The 21,609-nt window shown below is 35.8% G+C and overlaps 1 protein-coding gene across 4 annotated transcripts in view; it reads left to right on the top strand.

Moving 5' to 3' along the window:
- The window catches only part of LMNTD1 (lamin tail domain containing 1), a 475,302-nt gene that overhangs the window by 149,555 nt on the left and 304,138 nt on the right, over positions 1-21,609 (top strand). For 3 of the 4 annotated variants that reach the window (XM_079139427.1, XM_079139422.1, XM_079139426.1), the window contains one exon: positions 9,786-9,934. The exons of the other annotated variant lie outside the window; for it this stretch is intronic. The gene's annotated coding sequence lies outside the window, so the exon portion shown is untranslated. The remainder of the gene's footprint in view (positions 1-9,785; positions 9,935-21,609) is intronic. 4 annotated transcript variants of the gene reach the window in all.

Genomic DNA, 21,609 nt, shown 5'->3' with positions numbered 1-21,609 from the left:
TGAGTGAAAGAGTTAAGACTCTGGAGCTTGTTCTCATGATATTAGAATTAATACTGTCAGGGCATGCTAAATGGTAAGTCAGAAAAAAGAAAATCCTATGTGGATGATGAATTTCATGTTAGAACAACAATAACAACAAAATCATCACTTGATGTCATTTGATTTTGATTGGATGATAAAAGAAGATTTTCTCTTTCCCTCTCCCCACCTTTCTTTTTTGTCCTGGAGATAACCTTGTTAGCTCTTAATTTGGTAATATTTTTTAATGCTGCTCCTGATAGGTGCTCATAAAAATAGTGGAATTGCTGAGTCAGTCATACTGTAAATAGTACAGTTATCTCCCTTTGTGTTTTTGAAGGGAGAAAGGAGAAAAGAGAGAAGAAAGATGGCCATGGAAACATCAGCTTTTAAAAAATAGAGGATGATTAAAATGCTTTTAAAAGAGGTCAGATTTATAGCCTTATAGACTGAAGGTCCCGTTTATTCACAGGAAAGCAGAAAGAAGTTATCTCTGCTTGCTAGTGACTCATGCTGCTTAGCTAAGAGGGTCGCCCACAGATGGGAGGGTATTTTGGTTTCTAGGACTGTTCAATCTTCTTGTTCAGTTTACTCACAAAGGTGCTAATTAGGGTAAATTGCCATGGTTTATTTTTTCACTGTAACATCTGTTCCCTACGAGCTGGACACAGACCAGTCAGGCATTTTGTAGACTCATCCAGGGAAGTTAGAGGGTAATGATTTTGAGTCATTGTCTTAATAAGTTAAACTGTAAACCAGTGGTCTGTGTATGAAAGGCTCAGAACCCTATAAAGTCATGAACTTTCCATGCCTGTGCTATTAGAAATCATAGCAACCCATGTTTTCAAAAGCAATAACTTCTGTACACAAGTGAGTTCAAGGAATAATGTGTAACTTTTTACTTTTTTCTTGGAAATATGGTTAATATTCGTGCCCAACACTGTTCTAGTGGTCAGCATGAATTAACTCAGTGAATCCCCACAGAAACCTCAGAAATAAGGTAGAGATGATTATCAAACCCATTCTACTAAGGTCAAATAAATGTGCATAGGAAGGAAATGGAAGCATCAAGGGGTTACATAAGGAGTGGTGGAGCTAGGATTCTAATTCAAGCAGCCTCATGCTAGAAATAAAGTGAAATAAAATATATGTGTGTGTTTATATCTACGTATAGAGAAAAAACAATCAAAGTAAATTGTGTGTGGTAACCTGGTAGTCTTGAAACTAACCCCAATACACCATTAAAGTTTTGCATATCAAGAAAACATATTTAGAACCTCCAGAGAGTACAGTGTTGCAATTTTTTTTCAGCCAATAGTGTCACCTGCTCTAGTTGTATTTCCACAGTTCTCTGCTCCATTTTTATATGACTTGAAGTGTGAACAGTAATTTAAATGTCCAAACCAGTATCTAAAGAAGTTACTATTAAAGGTCAAAATAAATCCTTGCTAGTACTTTGCCTGTGGGGAGCTACCAAATGCCCAAGAGAAGTTGTAAAATGATAATAAATAATAATAATAATAGTAATAATAATAATAATATCTAGGTGATCTCAGGAACTATTTTATGTAAAGCCCACAAACATTGATATTGTTGTTTTTTTTCCCCGTATTATACCATGCAGGTCATATACAGGGACAAGGGAATCTAGAAACTCTCTGCTAACTTTGGAAGAAATATTGATAGAAAATATTGATAGAAAATTTTAAACTATTAAAAATATAGGACCTCCCCAAAAAATATAGGTCCCGAATACTTATTCAGCAAATTTGGGAATTTTTAGAAATTGGAGATTTAAGTGCTTGATAATACTCCCCTATAATTTGGTTTCAGTTCTATCTACAGGAATCTTTGCCCTTCTATTTAACTCTTTGTTTATTTCCTGAAAAAATAAAATTTTATTGTCTATTTTTTCATTTGTAACTATTTCTTTGCATAAGGAACTCATTCTCTATTGGCATGATATTGTTCATGGAATGGGAATCCAAAGAACCAGTTAAATCTCCAGATTTCTCTTAGCATTTCCAAGCAGACAACATTTCAATTTCTGAAAAATATTCTTTTAACTGACTGGAAGATATTTTAGTTGCCATTAGCTTTCTGTGGTACATGCCATTATATTTTCATCATGGTTCATTTCTCCTTTTGCCATAGGTGATTGTAATATGGATGGCTAAATCTTCAAGCCTAAACTTTATATGAGAAATATAGAGTGTTTTTAGAGGGACAGCTGTATTCACTTGTATGTGATTATCTAAGTGTCATAGCAACATTTATCAGAGAGACTATTTCTTCCCTGCTGCATTATCCCGGCACCTTCATTGAAAATCAATTGTCCATAGCTGTCGAGGTTTATCCCTGGACTGTCACACTTGAAATGTGATACTAATTTGAAGGTCCAAACCAGGATCTAGGGGAGAAATTTCTATGAAAGACGCCTACAAATTCTTGTTAGTACATTGCCTGTGGGGAGCTACAAAATGTCTAAGTTGTAAAACAATTATATTTAGATGATCTCTGGAACTATTTTATATAAAGCTCAGTAAGCATTATTATTGTTGCTTCTTTCCATAGTCTTTTTGTCTGTCTTTATGCCAGAACTCAAACTTTCACTTCTTGAAATGGAGGTAGAAAAGATAGAGGTTCATAATAAATATAAGCAAAGATTTAAAAAAGCATAGTTTCTGCTATTAAGGAGCTCACAGTCTATATCTGGGATGCACACCCCCTTGAAATTGTACACAATATTTTCATGCATATACAGATAACATTTATGTAGAGAGAGGAATCCAAAGTTTTCCTTAGATGCCTAACATTGCATAGACAGAATGGTGTCTTTCCCCAATTCATATGTCGAAGCAATAACCCGTAATATAATTATTTTTGGAGACAAGACCTCTATGGACATAGAATAGGTTAAATGAGTTTCTAAAGTGGGAAAACACAAATGGTATGCCTTTGCGCCATGTACAAACAGAGAGGCAACATGTATCCCATTTGTTTACAATAAAATAAAAAAATTTAAAAAATGCAAAAAAAAAAAAAAAAAAAAAGAAGAGCCACCAGCATTTGCTCATGTGCTCTCTCTCTCTACTCTCTGCCATGTGAGGACCATCTTCAGGCCAGGAGTCTTCATCAGTAATTGAAACTGATTTGACTGGTACTGTTCTAGTCAGCTTTCTCACTGATGTGACTGAAGGATCTGACCAGAGCAACTGTAGAGGAGGAAAATTGTATTTGAGGGCTCATGGTTTCAGAAGTCTTAGTCCATAGACAGCAGGCTCCATTCCTCAAGGCTCAAGGTGAAGTAGAACATCATGGCAGAGGAAGGCAGCAGAGGGAAGTGACTCACATCTTGATCAGGAAGGAGAGAGAGAGACACTCCACTCTCCAGATACAAATATATACCCAAAGCCACACCCCAATTCCCACCTCCTCCAGCTACACCTTAACCACTTCAGCTACCACTCAGTTAATCCCAATCAGGGGATTAAATCACTGATTGAGTTAAGACTCTTACAACCCGATCATTTGTCCTCTGAACCTTCTTGCACTGTCTCACATGTGAGCTTTTGGGGTATACCTCACATCCATATCGTAACAGGTACCTTCCTATTAGACTTCCCAGCTTCTAGGAAAATGAGAAATAAATTTCTTATGTTTGAATAGTTCAGTCTATGATATTTGATATGGTAACCCAAGCATACTAATACAAACAAACAAAAGGATAATAATTTTGATAACAACTGTTCTCATCCTAGCTCTATATTTAAAAACTTCTGATTCTTGGGATGCATGCCTAGAGGTTCTGATTCAGTTGCATGGGAGTGATGCCCAGGCATTAACATTTTTTTCAAGTCCTCAGGGGATTCTAGTATGGCCAGTGGTGACCTGGTCTCACCACTGGGAAGAGTCATCATTATCATTATAACAGTACAGGGTTACTATGTAAATAATTGCAATATTGTGATAATTGCCAAACAGAACTTTACACTAGCTGTTCTTTCCCCTTGATGCTCACAAATTGTAGTTGAGATTTCTTATATGATATTAATTCTGATATAAAATATAACCCAAATCTTTATATTGTCTGCTGGGACAACTGGATATCTACATTCAAGACAGTGAAGTTTTATCTCTATTTCACATCATTTATGAAAATTAATGCAACATGGAACAACAATTTAATATATAAGAATTAGAACTATACAACCTTTAGAAGAAAGTATAGCCCTACATTTTTGTGACAGATTTAACAATGAATTTTTATATGCACCACCAAAATAAATAAATAAATAAATAAATAAATAAACACAAGGAAAGATAGATAAGTTTGGCTTCATCAAAATTTCAATCTTTCATTCATCAGAGGATATTATTATGATGAAAGAGAATATTTTCCCCTTAAGTAAAGGAAGAAAATATTCACAAATAATATAGGAGTTTAGTATTCAGAATATGAAGAAAAATCTCATATCTCATCAACAGAAGGACAAACAATCTAAAACATGGGCAAAGTATTTGAGTAGACATTTCCCTAAAGGAGATTAGAAAAATAGCCAGTAAACATCTCAATATCATTAGGCATTAGGGAAATGTAACTCAAAACCACAAAGAGATATCACTTCACACCCACTAGAATGGCTATAAATAAAAGGAAAAAAAAAAAAAAGCAGAGGATCACAGGTGTTGGCAAGGATGTGAAAAAACTAGAATCCTTGTACATTGCTGGTAGTGATGTTAAAGGGTATAGTCACCATAGAAAAGAATTAAGTGGTTCCTCAAATAGTTATAGAATTATCATGTAATCCAACAATTTCACTCCTAGGAATATACCCCAAAGAATGGAAAAACAGATACTCAAATATGTGCACATGAGTTTCATGGAAGCAATATTGATGGCAGCCAAAAGGTAGCAACAACCCAATGTCATTCTATAGGCAATGAATAAACAAGTGTGGTGTATACATACAATGAAATTGTTTAGTCATAAAAATGGAATACATTAAATACATTAAGCTATGTGAAAGAAGCCAGACATGAAAGATCTGGATGACTGTATTTGTATGAAATATCCAGAATAGGTAAATCCATAGAGACAGAAGGCAGATTGGTGATTGACAGCAGCTGAAGGAGGTGGAAATACTCATTGCCTAATGGGGTAGATTTTTGGGGAGTGATGAATTTTGGAACTAGATAGAAATTGTGGTTGAGCATCATGGTAAAGGTACTAAATGCCACTGAATCAGCTACTTTAAAATGGCTAATTTTATGTTACATGAATTTCACCTCAATTAAAAAAAAGTGAGGCAGTCTCAGGCAAATTGAGACAAGTTGGTTATTCTATTCCTTGCATGTAAGGAAAGTTATGTGTAAAGCAACTGGTTCTGAGTTAGTCCTTGAAACTGTTTAATATGCGATACCTTTAAAGCACTTAGTGGAATCCAATAAATAATAGCTACTCTTAAAATTAGATGAGGGAGTTTGAAGCAATTTATAAAAACACCATACATAATATTAATCCCATATCTGTGGCTCCTACACCCAGTTTCAGGTGCATGATACACATTCACTTAATGTTTATAGAACTGATGTGACTGGCAAATCTCATTCTCATTCTCTTGAGTACAGATAGTCGAGAACAAATTATATATCTCATCACTTCAAATTCTGAAGACTGGTTGATTAATACACCAGTAGACAATCAAGTTTGGGCAATATCTATTACTCCATATACTATTTCATATAAAAACATTGAAATCTCCACACAGGGAAACAACTGATATGGCACAAAGGCCCATGTTTAGTTTTCTGTGAGTCATCCTATATACCACTGAGACAGTGGTACCATTAATCATTTGCTCTGTGGACAGGAACCTGAACTAAAGAAATCCATGTGTGACCTCCAGATGTCTTCTTAATTCCAACCGCAAAAGAAATCCAAGGAAAATTAGGGGCATCTCATCCCTAAATATGATGGTCTTTCTCCAAACCAGGCAATACAAACTTCAGATTGTGAGCTTTGTCAGAGTCTTTGGTTTCATACTTAAAGACTCTTAAACTAGACCAGGATTCATGATCAGGATCAAGAGCCTCTTTTTAATCTGTTAGGGAAAGCTTTTATGGGGAGGAAGCGTGCTGCTATTTTTAGTTCTGTACTTTTATTTTTAGTACTCCTGCATTCAACAACACATTCCTGGATACTAAATTAATGAGCCTTCCACATATATTCAATACTCTCCTTTGAGAACCTCGCAAAGTGCCACGCATTAGGTGAAACTCACTACGTTCTCACAGGGTTACAATCATGCCAGGTTTAGAGGAATAGTGTATTTAGTTTTGCAATCTCATTTTGTAAAGCAGATATTTTGTGACTCAAACAGGATCAACAATAAGGTTATTGGTAGGTGAATTTCTGCTTATTGACATTTATGACATAACAAATGCAGGGTCAATCCATAAAAAGACCATTAAATAGAATTCTCAATTTCAATCTTCTATCCTTTCTCCCCAAACAGTTCGGCAGTCTTTAGTCTTATCTCAGTACTTATCACCACACGCTGCCCAAATGCTCAAGATTGGAGCTGGAAGTCTTTATGGAATCTTCCCTTTTCTTGCATCCTCATACCTATCCCATCAGCAAGTCACATCTTGTCATTTCCCTCCAACTTCCCTTCCCCATGCTGGTCCTGGATAACCAGTCTTCTTACCAATACTCCTGCTCTTGGGCTATTTCAGTACATTCTTTGTAAATCCACCAGCATGATCTTTGCAAAAGGCAAACCAGTCACTGCTCGTTTCTGTTCAAAATCCTCTCTTGCTCCTCACACTCCTTCCACCAGTTGCACTGGTTGTTGTCCATGAAGAAATGCTTCTGTCCTCTTCCCCTGGTTCATTTCATCTTGGGTATTCTGTCTAAAGTTGGCCTCCACCACTATTACACACAGCAGCTACTATTATTCCTTAGCCCTTATTCATTTCTTTCATTATAGGACCAATTTATATTTGTTTTATTTATTATCCATTTATCAGTTTTCTACTTCTGGAATGAAGTTCCATGATGACAGTGAATGCGTCTTATTGACCTCCAACTCTGATAGGGAGTCCACTAATGGCTAAGAGAATGAATTTGTCACTTTTTCAAAGGCTCTTCTCTTTTTCTGCTGCTTCTTTCCTTACCACCTCAGCCCCCAATCTGCTGATGACTCAGTAGAAAAAGGTTAATTGATAGGCAGAGGTTAAATACTCTTTTTTGCTTTGCTGTGAAGATAATTTTCTTAAAATTTTGTAACTTTTCTTTCCTTTAAATATGTGTGTATAGGAAAGATTGAGATGGTGGGGAAGAGTTCACATATTTTTTCTCTAAAAATGAAAGGGATGGAATATTTGTAAGAAATATGAAAATTAAAAATTTTTGGAGGCAGATCCAGTGTTTGGAAGCAAATTTACTTCTCCAAGAATCAGTTTGATTGAGTGCCAGAGACTCATTTCATGTAAGGTGAACCTAGGAAAAAGGCATACAAAAAGATGGATAGATCTGTTATGGACCCCCATGAAGATTTCTCCTGAGCAAGTTGTTTCAAGAAAACCCCTGTCTTCTAATTGACTGAATAACTTAGCTATGAATTCTTTGAATTCTTGTTTTTTAATATCAAAAGCAATAATGTGTATACTCAGTGTGGAATCCTCCTGCTGATGATATTTTTGTAGCATTTCTTCCTACCATTTGGAAAATGAGGTTGGTCACTTTCTAGAGAGAGGTTAATTTTTCTTGGGTGACTTGAACCCATTTGTTGATTCATTCACTAACCACTTACTGGAGGCCCAATCACTGTTGGTAGTGAGATGAATCTTTATAGATGAATTTACCACTGTTTGCTGCCATTTTATGTCTCTCAGCTCCTTATAAAGATGTGATTTAAACTTAGGTGAGTTTAATATTTATTTTCTCTGTTTTGACATACTTCCTAACCTTTTTATTCTCTTATTATTTCACCAGATGTGGTCCATCTCTTCACACTTCCATATGCCTCGTGATTTAACCAGTTTCTTAAATGTTTCCTGTCCCTCAAGGAATTGTATTTTTAATATTACTTTCCAAAAAAGACCTTGTCTCCAGAAGACTTTTAGATTCAGCCTACCTGGTACAGTTCCAGGACATTTTTCTGTGAGTGCTAGAGCACTTCTGTGCAGGTTCATTGGAGGACATCTCTCCAAACCATCAACATCAAACCATTTGCCTGGGCTGGTCATTCATCCAACTTTCAGTGATATTTATGAAGGTCAGAAGATAGTCACTAAATGTTTCATGATATTTCCTTAGTTATTTCCTTCATTATATCATGGAGTCTACTTACCACTCTCACTACCATTTCAGGGTATAAGTATCAGATATATACTTTTTGATTTTTTGTTACATATTATGGGTCAAAACTACTCATTACAAAATAAGTAGTGGAAAGAACAGCCACAGCAAAGTAAACAATATGTGTTTTAGAACTTAACTCAGGACAATAGAGTACCATTTGGCACAGGGTCTTTGTAATATATGTGCTATTACTCTTTAGCCAGGAGCACATGAACAGTGGAGTATGTTGCGTAGATGTCTGGCTCAGAAGGCACCACCTACAATATGAGGCAAAGGTGGGGTAAATGATACATATACTTACACATATACATACATACAAACATGCATGCATTTATAAGTGCATATATGTATAATATGTAGAGAAATGTGAGTCAACACTGTGTGAGACATTATCAAATTGGATCTGTATGCATTATACTAAATATGAATCTGATAAAATACTTAAATGAATGCCCAACAAATTATAATTTGGTTTAGATAGTACACTTAGTGTTTCATTTCATTCTGTAATACGGTTAGTTATATTGTTATTTACAATTTGTAACAGAAAGAAAACAGAAATCTGAATTCATTGTCCAAGGGTTTCCATTGGATCCTGTTGCCTCGCAGTATTCAGAGAATACTCAGATGTTTGGATGATAAAACAATTATTTATAATTTTAATTTACTTTTCTATGTTGTTAGCCACAAATCATCTATGTGCCACCTTCTTAGTGTCATGTGCTTGCTTTTAATTAAAATCCTAAGGAAGCAGAACCAGCAAAGTGTATTACCATTATTATTCATGGTACACTGTTGGCTAAGGCTTTTATGATAAATGTGGAGCACAGAATTATACAGTGTGAATATTTATGGAACTATCAGGCAAAGAAACATTTAAAAAATCTAAACAGGGCTGGGGATGTAACTCAGTGCTACAGTGCTTGCCTAGCATGTGTGATGCTTTGGACTCAGTCCCCAGTACCACAAAAATAAAAAATAAATAAAAAATTTTAAATGTAAACAAATCATACTTCCTAAGGAAAACTCCAATTTATAAAAAGAACTGTGTCAGATAATCTGCTGTAATTACTAAATGAATGAACTGTTGAAAAATGAGTTAGCTATAAAATGTCATAAAGTATAGCAGGTTAAACTACTTTTTTGAAGTCTTGCCAGGCTTAATAAAAAAAAAAAAAGTTAATATATTGTTTTTAACAAAGAGTTCCTGCAGGCAGAAAAGAAATTAGAACTGACTTGAAAATTCCCATCCTGCTTCATTCTCCTGTGGCGTTTTGCAGACCTTGATGGGGTTTGTTACATAATCAGCTTTGGCAGTCAATGGCTTCTTTTATTATAACGCAGAATTCTTGCCTAACACAGTCTCCCCTCCTTTTTTTTTTTTTTCCCCTGCCCTCAGTTTCTTAAGTTACAAATGCATTTAAACAATGATCGAGTCATGCTGCAACAGGCACTGGGAGCAAATGAACAACTGCAGCAAGAAATAGCTAAGCATGGTTCTGAAATCCCAACATTGAAAAAGAAGTGAGACCAATAATGCTCAAAAGGGTGAGTCGATAGAAAACTTTTAATAACTCCACTGTGGTTCTATGTATGCTATTTTATCCTTGTTATTCACAGAATACATCAATGCTTAGTTTTAGGAAAAATATCACAAAACAATTATTTGCACTTCTCATTATGTATTATTTGGGAAGTGTCCAGATGCAAATGTATCATACTTTTAAAAAAATTATTGGGCCGTAAAATAATTAGAGAGATGAAACCTAATTAAGGTAATAAAACAAATGTCTGACTTGAAATGAGTTTTACAATTAACCCAAAATGCTGTGGCTAGACCTCCTTAAACTCTAAGTGGCATTGAACTTCTTGGTGTTATTGAAAATACATTGCTGCTTTTTAATTATTTCAGGGGACAAAACAACTTAATCTTTCTCCTAATATTATGCTAATTTTGCCCCCAAGTAACTCAGTGATGCTCTTTCCTCTACAATAAAAAGCAAGTTTTTCTTTACAAAAACTTGCCAGAATGAGACTTGATCATGAGCTGGCTAAAACTCACCTGAGATGTGAAGATGACAGAAATATCACCAAACGTGACTATAACTCTTACAATCAGATATAGTGATGGTTCTACAGCAATGTGAAGGTACTCAAAACCATTGAACTATTTTCACCTCAATAAGGTTAAAATGATAAATTTAATGTTGTGTGTATCTCTCACAACAACAACAACAAAGTACAAATATATTATGCAAAGATCACTTGGGCACCTACCACCACCTTTAGGAAAAAGAAGACTATATTCGATTTGACATCTTATGAGAGTTCTCCTGGGATCCATTACTCCCCCTGACACTTCATGTCCCTTCATGATGTTCTTCCATCCCTGTCCTGACCTGAATCTTGCTTTTATCCTTCCCTTGCTTTATTTTTTAACCTTGCACAGCAAAAGGCTTTATGAATGGAATCTCCTTCTGTGTAATTTTCTGAAACGGCTTTTTTATTAGATCTTTAGTTCCAGATCCATTCATCTTGTTACATGTTGCTATATTTCCTTTATTTTCATGGATATATAATATTCCATCCCATGAATATACCATCAACTACTTGTTCATTTGCTGAATAAGCAAATGAATCCATTGATTGATATTTGAGTTGCTTCCCTTTTTATCCTTGTTGTTATCATTACATAGATTGCTGTGAACTATTCGTCTCCTTATGTACATGGACAAAATTGTCTCTATGGCCCTTTACAAATAAAACAACTTTTCTATTTAATGCCAAATTGTTTTCCAGATTTATCTGTTCAGCATTCTACCAGCCTAGGCTTATAATGTTTTGCTGGTCTGGCTTATGTAACATGGCAGCTCATTATGTTTTTAATATTCATCTCCCTGATTTCTAATGAGGCTGTGTATCTTTTCCTTCTTATCAACCCTTTGTGTCTTCCCTTCTTTGGAAAGCCTATTCAGCCCTTTTGTGGGTTTCTCTTTTGGGTTCTTTGTCTTTTTCTAATTAGTTTGCAGAACTTTTTTTTGTGAGTGATATACACCGTAAGTCCTTTCTCCCAAGTCTTGACTTCTTTTTTGTTTTTTATGGTGTCTGCATTGACAATTCTTTGAATTTCTATAATGGATGATCTCATGATGGAAGGAACAAAAACTTAGGTTTAGGGATTGAGGCTGTCCCTTACTGCGTCACAAACCAGACAGAGTCTATCATCCTGGAAGGCTGAACTGTGTTTCTCTTGACCAAAGGTAGTAACTACATCCCAGCATTCAACTACATCTTGGTCATCAGTTGGTAATATTTTCATAGTAGTTTAGTTGTGCCTGGAACAAATGATTATTCCACCAATTTTCCTATGATACTGTACAGCATTTATTCAAGGAGCCACACCTGACTGATATATGGCTGCCTTTTGTCCAACTTATTCCAACAGAATAAGTTGTGGACATTCCAGGTTCCCATATTGGAATCACAGACTTTGTAAACAGACCTGTTTCCAAAACTTTTGTCTTCATTTTCCAAATGGATAAGATTACATAAGATCTTGGATTCAATTTTCTTTTCTCTGTATTGGGACTAATGATAGCTACCCTGGAGGATTTTTGAGTAGATTGAAGTAGATAATGTACTTGGAGAACACATCATTTAATATATGCTCAGTAAATGGCAATTATTAGTGGTATTATAATTATCAAATTCATGTCTACACCAAGAATCACTGTACATAGATACTTCCATGTTATTAAAATAAAGGAGGATAAATTTAAACTCAATGGAAGGTAGAATTCTAATCAGAACTCAGAGTTACAAGCAGCAGGATAAATGATTGTTGCCATAATGCCAGGCCAGAGAGAAGTAACGTATAGATGTCCTTACCTTCTCCTAATCCCTGCTATACTTCTAGTTTAATCCAGTTGTACCATTCTAAGAAATAGAGTAACTAGAGCATGTTTTATTCTCTTCCTGCATAGAGAGAGCTCTTTAGAAACCAGGCTGGAATTCTTTCTCATCTCCTTGCCCACATTGAGCTCATATGCAGCACAGAGATCTTTTGATTTGCCCTAACTTGTGAATGAAAATAACATTATTGCTGCCCTTGAGGAGTTTAAAAGTCTGTTGGGAATAAAACTCCTGTCAAAAAAGAAGAGTAATGAAGAAAAGTTAATTGTCCAACTATGGGTTTTATTTTAATAGCTACATACTTTAAGAAATTAATTGATATAGCAAAATAATTATTAATTGAAATTGGTTATATTTTCAAAATTTGCCATTTATTTTAAAAAGTGCTCTCTTTACCTCCCCTGTTTTGTTTCCTAAACAAATGCCATGAGTAAAGGTCCAATCTGATAACTTACTAGGTTCAAGTTAATTTTCCTTGTGCTCATCATTGTGTTCAAAAGTGGTTGTTCACTTGATTGACAGGAAAGGTAGATCATTTTTTTTTTTTCCATGTTAAGTGAACTGACCTGCCCAAGGTCACCTACTGTTAGGGAGTCATTTTCACAGACAGAGCTGAAGTATTTAGACTTGTAGTTCTGTACTTCTTCATCTCACTGATTTTTCCAGCTCAAGTGAAGATCTATTTTTGTCTGGAGAGTTTAAGGTGTGAGGCTAGTGATGGAATGAATGGCTCTCACAGGGAACAAGAACTCCAGCTTCTCAGTGACAGCCTGTGCCTGCCACTCCTCCAGGATGCTTTCCTGCTTATCAAAGGAATGAAGACAAGTGGACTTAGGTCCCACTGTGCGGCAGTGCCTTTGAAAATGCCTGTGAAATATAAATCAGGGTTTCCGTTTCTGAAGAAATAGCAAGAAAACTGTAGCCCAAATAGTAGAGTTTAAGAAAATAATCTGCAAGACCCTTTCAAGAGTCATTTTAGAAAAGATACCCAGAAAGAAACATTGAAACAAACAAACAAACAAAAACAAAACATTTACTATTCCATTGTATGATTTTGGGATATGTCTCTACTTACACAACTTTTTCTGAAACAAAGATGTTATGCTTCCCAAATGGCAAATGTTGCTATAAACACCCAGGTAAGCAAAACCCTCCTCGTAATTTATAGATCCCTTCGTTTCCAAGAATAATACTGTAATGAAGGGACAGCTGTCATTGTGACAGCCACCACTCACTCAACAATTGGAAAGATGTGTTGAGCACTTGTCCAAGTTCAGAGCAAGATGCCTATTGTCTAGCCAGGAAATGAGGCTTCTGATATTCTACTTGGCATTAAAGAAAGCGTGCACACACACATACACACATACACTGCAGAAATATGTGTGGTATCTTTCTGCAGAGTAAACATCATCAGCGGGCCAAGTGTACCCCTGAAGTCCTTCCTGAGGTCATTGTAGGAGGTGTCCCACCTCTGACCACAACTAAAAGCAACTGAGTACCGCTGGCCTGTCTCCACTGCTTAAAGAGGGTACTGCTTTTAGAAAGAGAAATATTCCAGTAAAAATTGATACCCATAAAATGAGATTAAACTGGAGTATTGATTTCTACTATAATTCTTGTGTTCTTTGAAGTACATCATTCAAAAGAGATTAAGGGCACCTCTAATGCTTTTTCATATTCAAGTATTTTTCTTATCTGTTTCCTTCTAAAATGCTTGCTGTGCATTAATTTGTGAATATGAATCTGTTTTGTATGTGAGAAAGTGAGGAGGATTTTTCCGTGCTGATTGCTCCACCAGAAAAAAAAAAAATCTCACTAGAAAGACTTGTTACAATTTTCCAAAGGATGTGTCTTAAGAGTCCCCACTGGTGTATTTACCAGAGTGCCCTAATTCTGATTAAAAACAACCGTTTAGGTTCTTGGCCCTGTTTCTGCTCTTTCACTATGGCAGATGATGTCACCTTGTTATTGGTACTCCTTTGGCTGTTTGACCAATGTCCATCAAGTTTCTTTTGTCTGTGGACGGATATGTCAGATATTAGCACTGAAATGTCAGAGAGCTGTTGTGTTAAAAGATGAGAGACTCCAAGTGACAGGTGACTGGTGGTGGTTTTTTTCAAAATTTTTTTTATGATGTTGAGCTAGAAGGTGGACATATGTCATTGTCCCTCTCCACTAATTACTTAATTCTAGTTCCTTTCTCAATGTGCAAATTGTCTTGGTGGGGGGAATCAAAAACATCCCAGGAACCTGGAAGCTTGTTACAAGTGCATAAACCACAGGCCACATTCTAGGCCTACTGAATTGGAATCTGCATTTTAGCAAAATATTCATGTGACTTTGGAGCACATTAAAGTTTGAGAAGTGCTTCCCTAATATATATGTTAAAGAATAGGTCCATATTCTCTTCTCTTTACACTTACTTTTGCCCTGTTATTATAAATCTGTCCAAATATTCTTCACTATTTAATTTAATTACATAATACACAGGATGTGCATGTTTGATTCTGCCTTTTCTAGTGGAACATGAAGAAAGGGTTGGAAAAATGCAGCACAAAGATATTCATATCCTGTATAGACATGAATCTTAGGCATTCTGACTTCTTTATATTGAAAAATTTATTCTTAATGGGGACTGGTCTAGTCAAAATTATTGACCAATATAATACTTGTTAAATTAATAATAAAAGCACCAATAATCATGAAAATTCCATTTAAGTGAAATAGTAGAGTTAACATTCTTTTTACCTCTGAATTTTTGTGGTTTGTGCTATTGTTAGTGACACAATCACTGTCACATTGGAAAAGAATAGTATTGATTTAAACTTCATGAAAATAGGCAAATAGATACCAAAGGTTGGGAAGGTTCTTAAAGTTAATATTTTCAGAATATGACACCCTAGTAAAAATGTTCTTTCCCTCCCTTTCTTCCATGATGGGTATTACAGGTGATTTTTGCATTGTGTATACCTAGAGAACAATGGGCCTGGGTTATTTTGGGAAATGTCACAGTTCTATTAAGCTGAAGCCACATTTGGAATTGTGGGGCAGTCTTGTCCTTTGACAACCATAGGATAACAACAGTGTTGGGGATACCAGCTAAATCTCTGTAAGCACAATATATTAAATGTGCCCTAATAGTTTCTGAGTTTTATGAAAACAAAATGCTAATTGAATAACAAGCAAACAGGCGAATTATATTACTCTAGAATCCTACAATAAAAAATTCAGTTCCTGTATATGAATCACTATTAATTGCTTGGCATACATTACCACCAATTGTGTTATGTGGAAACCATTATTCTTTTTTTATTAGAGTATTATACTTATACATAATATTTGGGTTCCTTTTGACAAAATTAAACATACAAGGAATTTGATTTCAATCCCTATCCTTCCTTCCTTCCTTCCTTCCTTCCTTCCTTCCTTCCTTCCTTCCTTCCTTCCTTTCTTCCTTCCTTCCTTCCTTCCTTCCTTCCTCTCTTACTCTCCCTTTTCTCCTTTCTCTACTGATCTTCCTTTCATTCCTTTATTTATTTTGATTCATACTTCCTATATATACATAAAGGTGAAGTTCCCTTTGGTACATTTATATATGCATATAATATGATTTTGTTAGATTTATTCCACATTTCCTCCCCTCCCCCTTCCTTCCCCCTTCCTTCCTCCTTCCTCTCATCTCCTATTTCTGCTCCAATGATCTTCCCTATATCTTCATGATATCAATCCCCTCCCCCACTGCCTGCTTTCCCTTATTTTTCTCTAACTTCCACATATGAGAGAAAATATTTAACCCTTGACTTTTGAAGTCTGGCTTATTTCACTTATCATGATTTTCTCCATTTCCATTTACTGGCAAATGCTATTATTTTCATTCTTCTTTATGACTGAGTAAAACTTCATTATGAATACATACCACAATTTCTTGATCTAGTCAAGAAATCCAGATTGGCATCTGAATTCCATAATTTGGCTATTGTGAATTGTGATGCTATAAACATTGCAACTGCTATTGTGTCATAGTATGCTGATTTAAGTTCTTTTGGACAAATACCAATGAGTGGAATAGTTGGATAATGTGGTAGTTCCATTCCTAGTTTGCTGAGGAATCTACAGCACTTTCCAAAATGGTTGTACTAATGTGCAGTCCTACCAACAATGTATGAGTGTACCTTTACCGCACTTCTTCAGGAACATTTATGATTATTTGTATTCTGGATAATTGCCATTCTGAGGGGAGTGAGATGAAATTTTAGTGTAGGTTGATTTGCATTATTCTTATTTTAAAGAATCCAAGGTTTGCGGTTGGGGCTATAGCTCAGTGGTAGATTGCTTGCCTAGCACACATGAGGCACTGAGTTCGATCCTCAGCACCACATAAAAATATAGATAAAATAAAGGTATTGTGTCCATCTACAACTAAAAAAAGTATTAAAAAAGAGTCTGAGGTACATGAAAATTAAACAGTGTTCCTAAAGTTGTGCAAATAGATGATGGTGCTCATATGCACACTGAGGTCTTTACCTCCCCACAAAGCAACTCTTTGATAAGCCATGTAGCTCTCAACCACTTGGTGTGTAATGAATGGTTGCTGTTTCAGGCACCTGGGAAAGTCAGCTTCACATGGAGGACTCCCATGGGACTCCACAGCCCTGACTCACTCTAGAGCCACTGAGGTCCTGGGCAATTCTGGCAAACAGTGAGGTCTGATTGAATTTCTAGGTCATGGCAATCCCAGGTCTGCAAGGACCTACCTGTATTGCTTATAAGGAGTGTGTGCTGTTTTGTCAATTTATTTCAACATCTACAGTTAATTGTCAATTTATTTCAACATCTACAGTTAGTCCTTAAATTCCATTTTTTTCAGGTCTTTTCTCTATAGTGGTTTTTAAATTTTTATATTACTCTCCTTTACTGGTCTTCTTCTCTTGTATGGGCATACTCAAGTCACCCCATCCTCCATTTTAAAAAAAAAAAAAAAAAATCAGCAGCACTCAGAAACATATTTTTCTTTTTCTCTCAATCAATCAAAATCCATCTCTCTTTCTCCCACTCTCTCACTCTCATTCTCTCTCTCTCTCTCTCTCTCTCTCTCTCTCTCTCTCTCTCTCTCTCTGTCTCAGTTTCTCTCTCTTGATACTGAGAATTAAACCCAGAAGCAATTTACTAGTAAGCTATACCCCCAGCCTTTTTGCTTATTTTTTATTTTGGGACAGGGTCTTTCTACATTGCTGAGGCTGTCCTCCAACTTGCAATCCTCCTGCCTCAGCTTCCTGCATTGCTGGGAACATTTTCTTTGACTCTGGTTCTCCTTCATACTATTGCTCCATTCTTCCATATCCTTTCACCCCTTCTATTTCTTGAAACAGTGGCTGTCTCACTCACTGTCTATAAATCATTATTTTTCATTCTCTTTTGAACTCACTGTCCTCTAGTTTTCTTCTCTCTCTCACTGAATCTAATTTAACCATTCTCAAATTTCAAGATGCTGAGATTCAGTGGCCTTCTTATTGGAAGTAAATGGACAAGGAAAGGGACTTTAAATGACATTTATGGAAAACCTACTCTGAGCTGTCTTTCTGCACTGAATTCTGTCTATATTTTCTCATCTAATCCTCATAGTAACCCTATACTATTTTAAATCATCATTGTCATTATTATTATTATTATTTAAACTTAGGGAACAGGTTCAGGGCATTCAACTAAAAGAAGATAGAGAACTGATTCAAACCTAGTTCTATCTGACTTAATATCCTATACTGTTGCATTGTACAAGGCAAAAGAAATAGTGGGGGCAGTCAGGTGGGGGGAAGGAGAATAGAAAGAAAAAAAGGAAGAAGAGACTGGAAGAAAGTAGAGGAAAAATGTGAATCCAGAGAAATTTCCCTACAGTAAGCAAAAGATTCAAATTGACCACTAGATTAATTTCATGGCTACTCATATCTTTAAATTTTATTGTATAGGTAGACCTTAATACAAGTTTAAAAGCGGAGCATAGAAAAAGGGAAAATTAATATTAGTAAAAAAATGTTAGTAACAAACACTGCTTCTATCTCCAAAATAGTATATTTAATTGAAAGACCTCTGACCCTCTGTCAAGTTGTTTTCTATGTCAGTGAAGGCTACAGCCTGGTGTCTAATTGATGATACTGCCATCTTGCACAACTTTCAGAGGGTGTTTTTAATACACAAAAGAACTAGGATATAGGGCAGATATCGAATGAACTTACCAAAATTGTGTGTGCTATTTAAATTTTCTCAAAATTATTCAAATTTCTCTGGCCTAGAAATCAGGACAGAATCTCAGGACAGATGGCTTGGTAATGAGTTTTTCACCTCTTTTGGCTGCCAAGCAATTTGGAAATTGCACTAGGCCTGGCCCCTGTCAGTACAGTTCAGCACTTCAACTTGAAGACTAGTCTGACACCAGGAAGTCGTCATCATCAGCAGCTAATGCTTAGTGAGTGTGGCACACTGAGTGTCATGAAATGGAAAGAAGAATGTTCTGTTCTGATTATGACTTCCTAATAAGTTTGGATTGTAGTTGAACTTCTGTGTTGAGCTAGAAGTTCAACTTTTATTTCCAGTCCAAACTCCCTTCTTACTTTGGGCCCAGTTATCCAATTATCTACTAGACATTTTTACTTGAATATCATGCAGGCACCTCAGAGTACACATATTCACTGTTCTTAATCTTCCCCAAGAAAACCCTTCATGGTCCAGTGTTTACATTTCAATGAATTAACTCCATCCAGAGAGCTACTGATCTAAGCCTGGAATTGTTCTTCGCCATGACCTCGTTCCCTCCACCACATTGAGTTGCCAGTGCTGGTTGATTCTACTTCCTAAACATCTTCTGAATCTACTTCTCTCCATCCCCACTGTCATCATGGTCTTTGGGTCACCATCAACAGCTGCTTGTCTGAAGGTCACTAACTTTGCCCTTCTCTGCCCAATCCTTTTCTCTATGGAGCCAATGTGATACAATACATCAGGTCATGCCATTGTCCCACTGAAATCTAGCCCATGCTTTCTTCTGGATGTGGGATGAAGTCTGAACTCCTCAGCATGGCTTAGAAAGTTTTTATCTTCCTCCTTATGCCATTTATTTTAAAAATCTTTTTATTAGTGCATTCTAGTTACACACAATAGTGGGATTCATTTTGGCTTAATCATATGTGCATGAGTATAATTTGCTCCATTGCAGTCCCCAGTACTTCCTCTTTCCCTGTCCTTATTCCACCCCTGTTCCCCTCTACTGTAGACCAGTAGAGTCTAGGAAGACTCTACTGGTCTTCCTTCTATTTATTTATTGTTTTTTAAATTGGTGCTTCAGATATACATAAAGTAGAACTCATTGTGGTATATGCATACATATAAACACATAGCATAATTTGGTCAATATCAATCTGTAGTTCCTATCTTTTCTCATTACTTTTCCCTCCCTGGAACCCTTTTCCTCTATTCTACTGATCTCCCTTCTATTTTCAAGATACTTCCTCTTTTCTCCCCCTAACATTGCTCTAGCTTCTACATATGAGACCCTTGATTTTCTGCATATCAGACACTGACTTTCTGAGTCTGACTTATCTTACTAATGATAATGTGCTCCATTTCATTCATTTACCAGAAAAAGCCACATTTTTACTTCTTTATGGCTTTGTAGAACTTCATTGTGTATATATACCACATTTATCTGTTCATCTGTTGATGGGCACCTGGGCTGGTTCTATCAGTTGACTATTATAAATTGTGCCCAGCACCATTTCTTACTAGTTAGTCATTCTGTCAGAAAATATTGAGTGCTTGTTGTGTGCCAGACTTTGCTTTAGGCTCTGGAGATATAGCAGTGAAAAAAAACTGTCACTTATCTGAAAACGTTTGCACACTAGTGGGCACACACAAATAAACATGGAAAAAATGGATGATTTTAAGTGTTGAAAGATGCACAAAGGGAGAACTTTGTGAGAGGTGCCTCCTTTAAGCTTCTCTTTATCCCATCTAAACTACATTAGACATTTCATATGTTCCCTTCTCCCATTATCCTTGAGCATCTGTATGCTATTTCTTGTTTGTCTACTTTTATCATGGGCCATTACAGATCTTCATCCTAATGTCTAGGTATTGCCTGGCATATGCCATATTATTAATAGCTATTGTTAAATAGATGAATGTTACTTCCTTGGTATGCATTAGTTGATAGGCTCTTATCTAATTGGATAAAAATTTTTAAGAAGTATTTATATATACTGAAATAAAGAAACTGATGAAAACAAAAAATACAGGGTTCTGAAATTTATAACTGTTGAGATACTTGCAGATTTATATACACTACATTTAACTTTTACACACTTAAAGTTTATACCCAATCAACAAATTCTTACAGATAGTGGAATTCTATATATTACTCATTTCTTAGTTAGTCTGAGAAGTTATTTTGTTTGGACAGTTGTGAGATCAAAATTACACTCTGAAATTAAAACACCACAAGAAAAGAGGAGACATGAAATTGTGTCATTTTAGCTGAAGAAGCAAAAAAGTATATGGAATAGGCATAAACATTTTGGGCAATACGATATCAATCTTTCTGATTAGTTAGCATATTTGCCTTTGTAAAGTTTATACTATTAATCTGCTGTATCAAGGGTGAAAACCTTGCAAGATTACTATAGGGTTGGGAGACCTCTCTAGAGGAAAATGGAACTATCATACTCTCTTCCGTCTTCAGGTTCTGCTGGAAAGAATATTTATCCACCTGTGCTCACCAAAATGCCAAGCAAATAACAATAAATAATTCAACCTGAACAAAGTTTAGATTCACTTTATACCTTTTTTTCTTTTTATTTTTTCTTTTATTTTATTTAATTTATTTTTATTGTAAACAAATAGGATACATGCTGTTTCTGTACAGGCGTGTGCCATTGCTCCAGGCTTTAAAAACCACTTCTATGAACTGAAATGAGGTATACATGTTCACCATACCATTAATTTTTTTAAAATTTATTTTTATTGTAAACAAATGGGATACATGTTGTTTCTATTTGTACATGCAGTAACAGCATACCATTTGCGTAATCATACATTGACATAGGGTAATGATGTTTGATTCATTCTGTTATATTTTCCTTCCCTCTCACCCCTCCCACCCATCTTTTCCCTCTATACAGTCCCTCCTTCCTCCATTCTTGCCCCCCTTCTACCCCCTATTATGTGTCATCATCTGCTTATCAGCGAGATCATTTGTCCTTTGGTTTTTTGAGATTGGCTTATCTCACTTAGCATGATATTCTCCAATTTCATCCATTTGCCTG

The sequence above is a fragment of the Sciurus vulgaris genome (assembly GCF_902686455.1).
Source record: "Sciurus vulgaris genome assembly, chromosome: 5".
Taxonomy (NCBI): Eukaryota; Metazoa; Chordata; class Mammalia; order Rodentia; family Sciuridae; genus Sciurus; species Sciurus vulgaris.
This window is presented reverse-complemented; position numbering and strand designations above follow the sequence as displayed.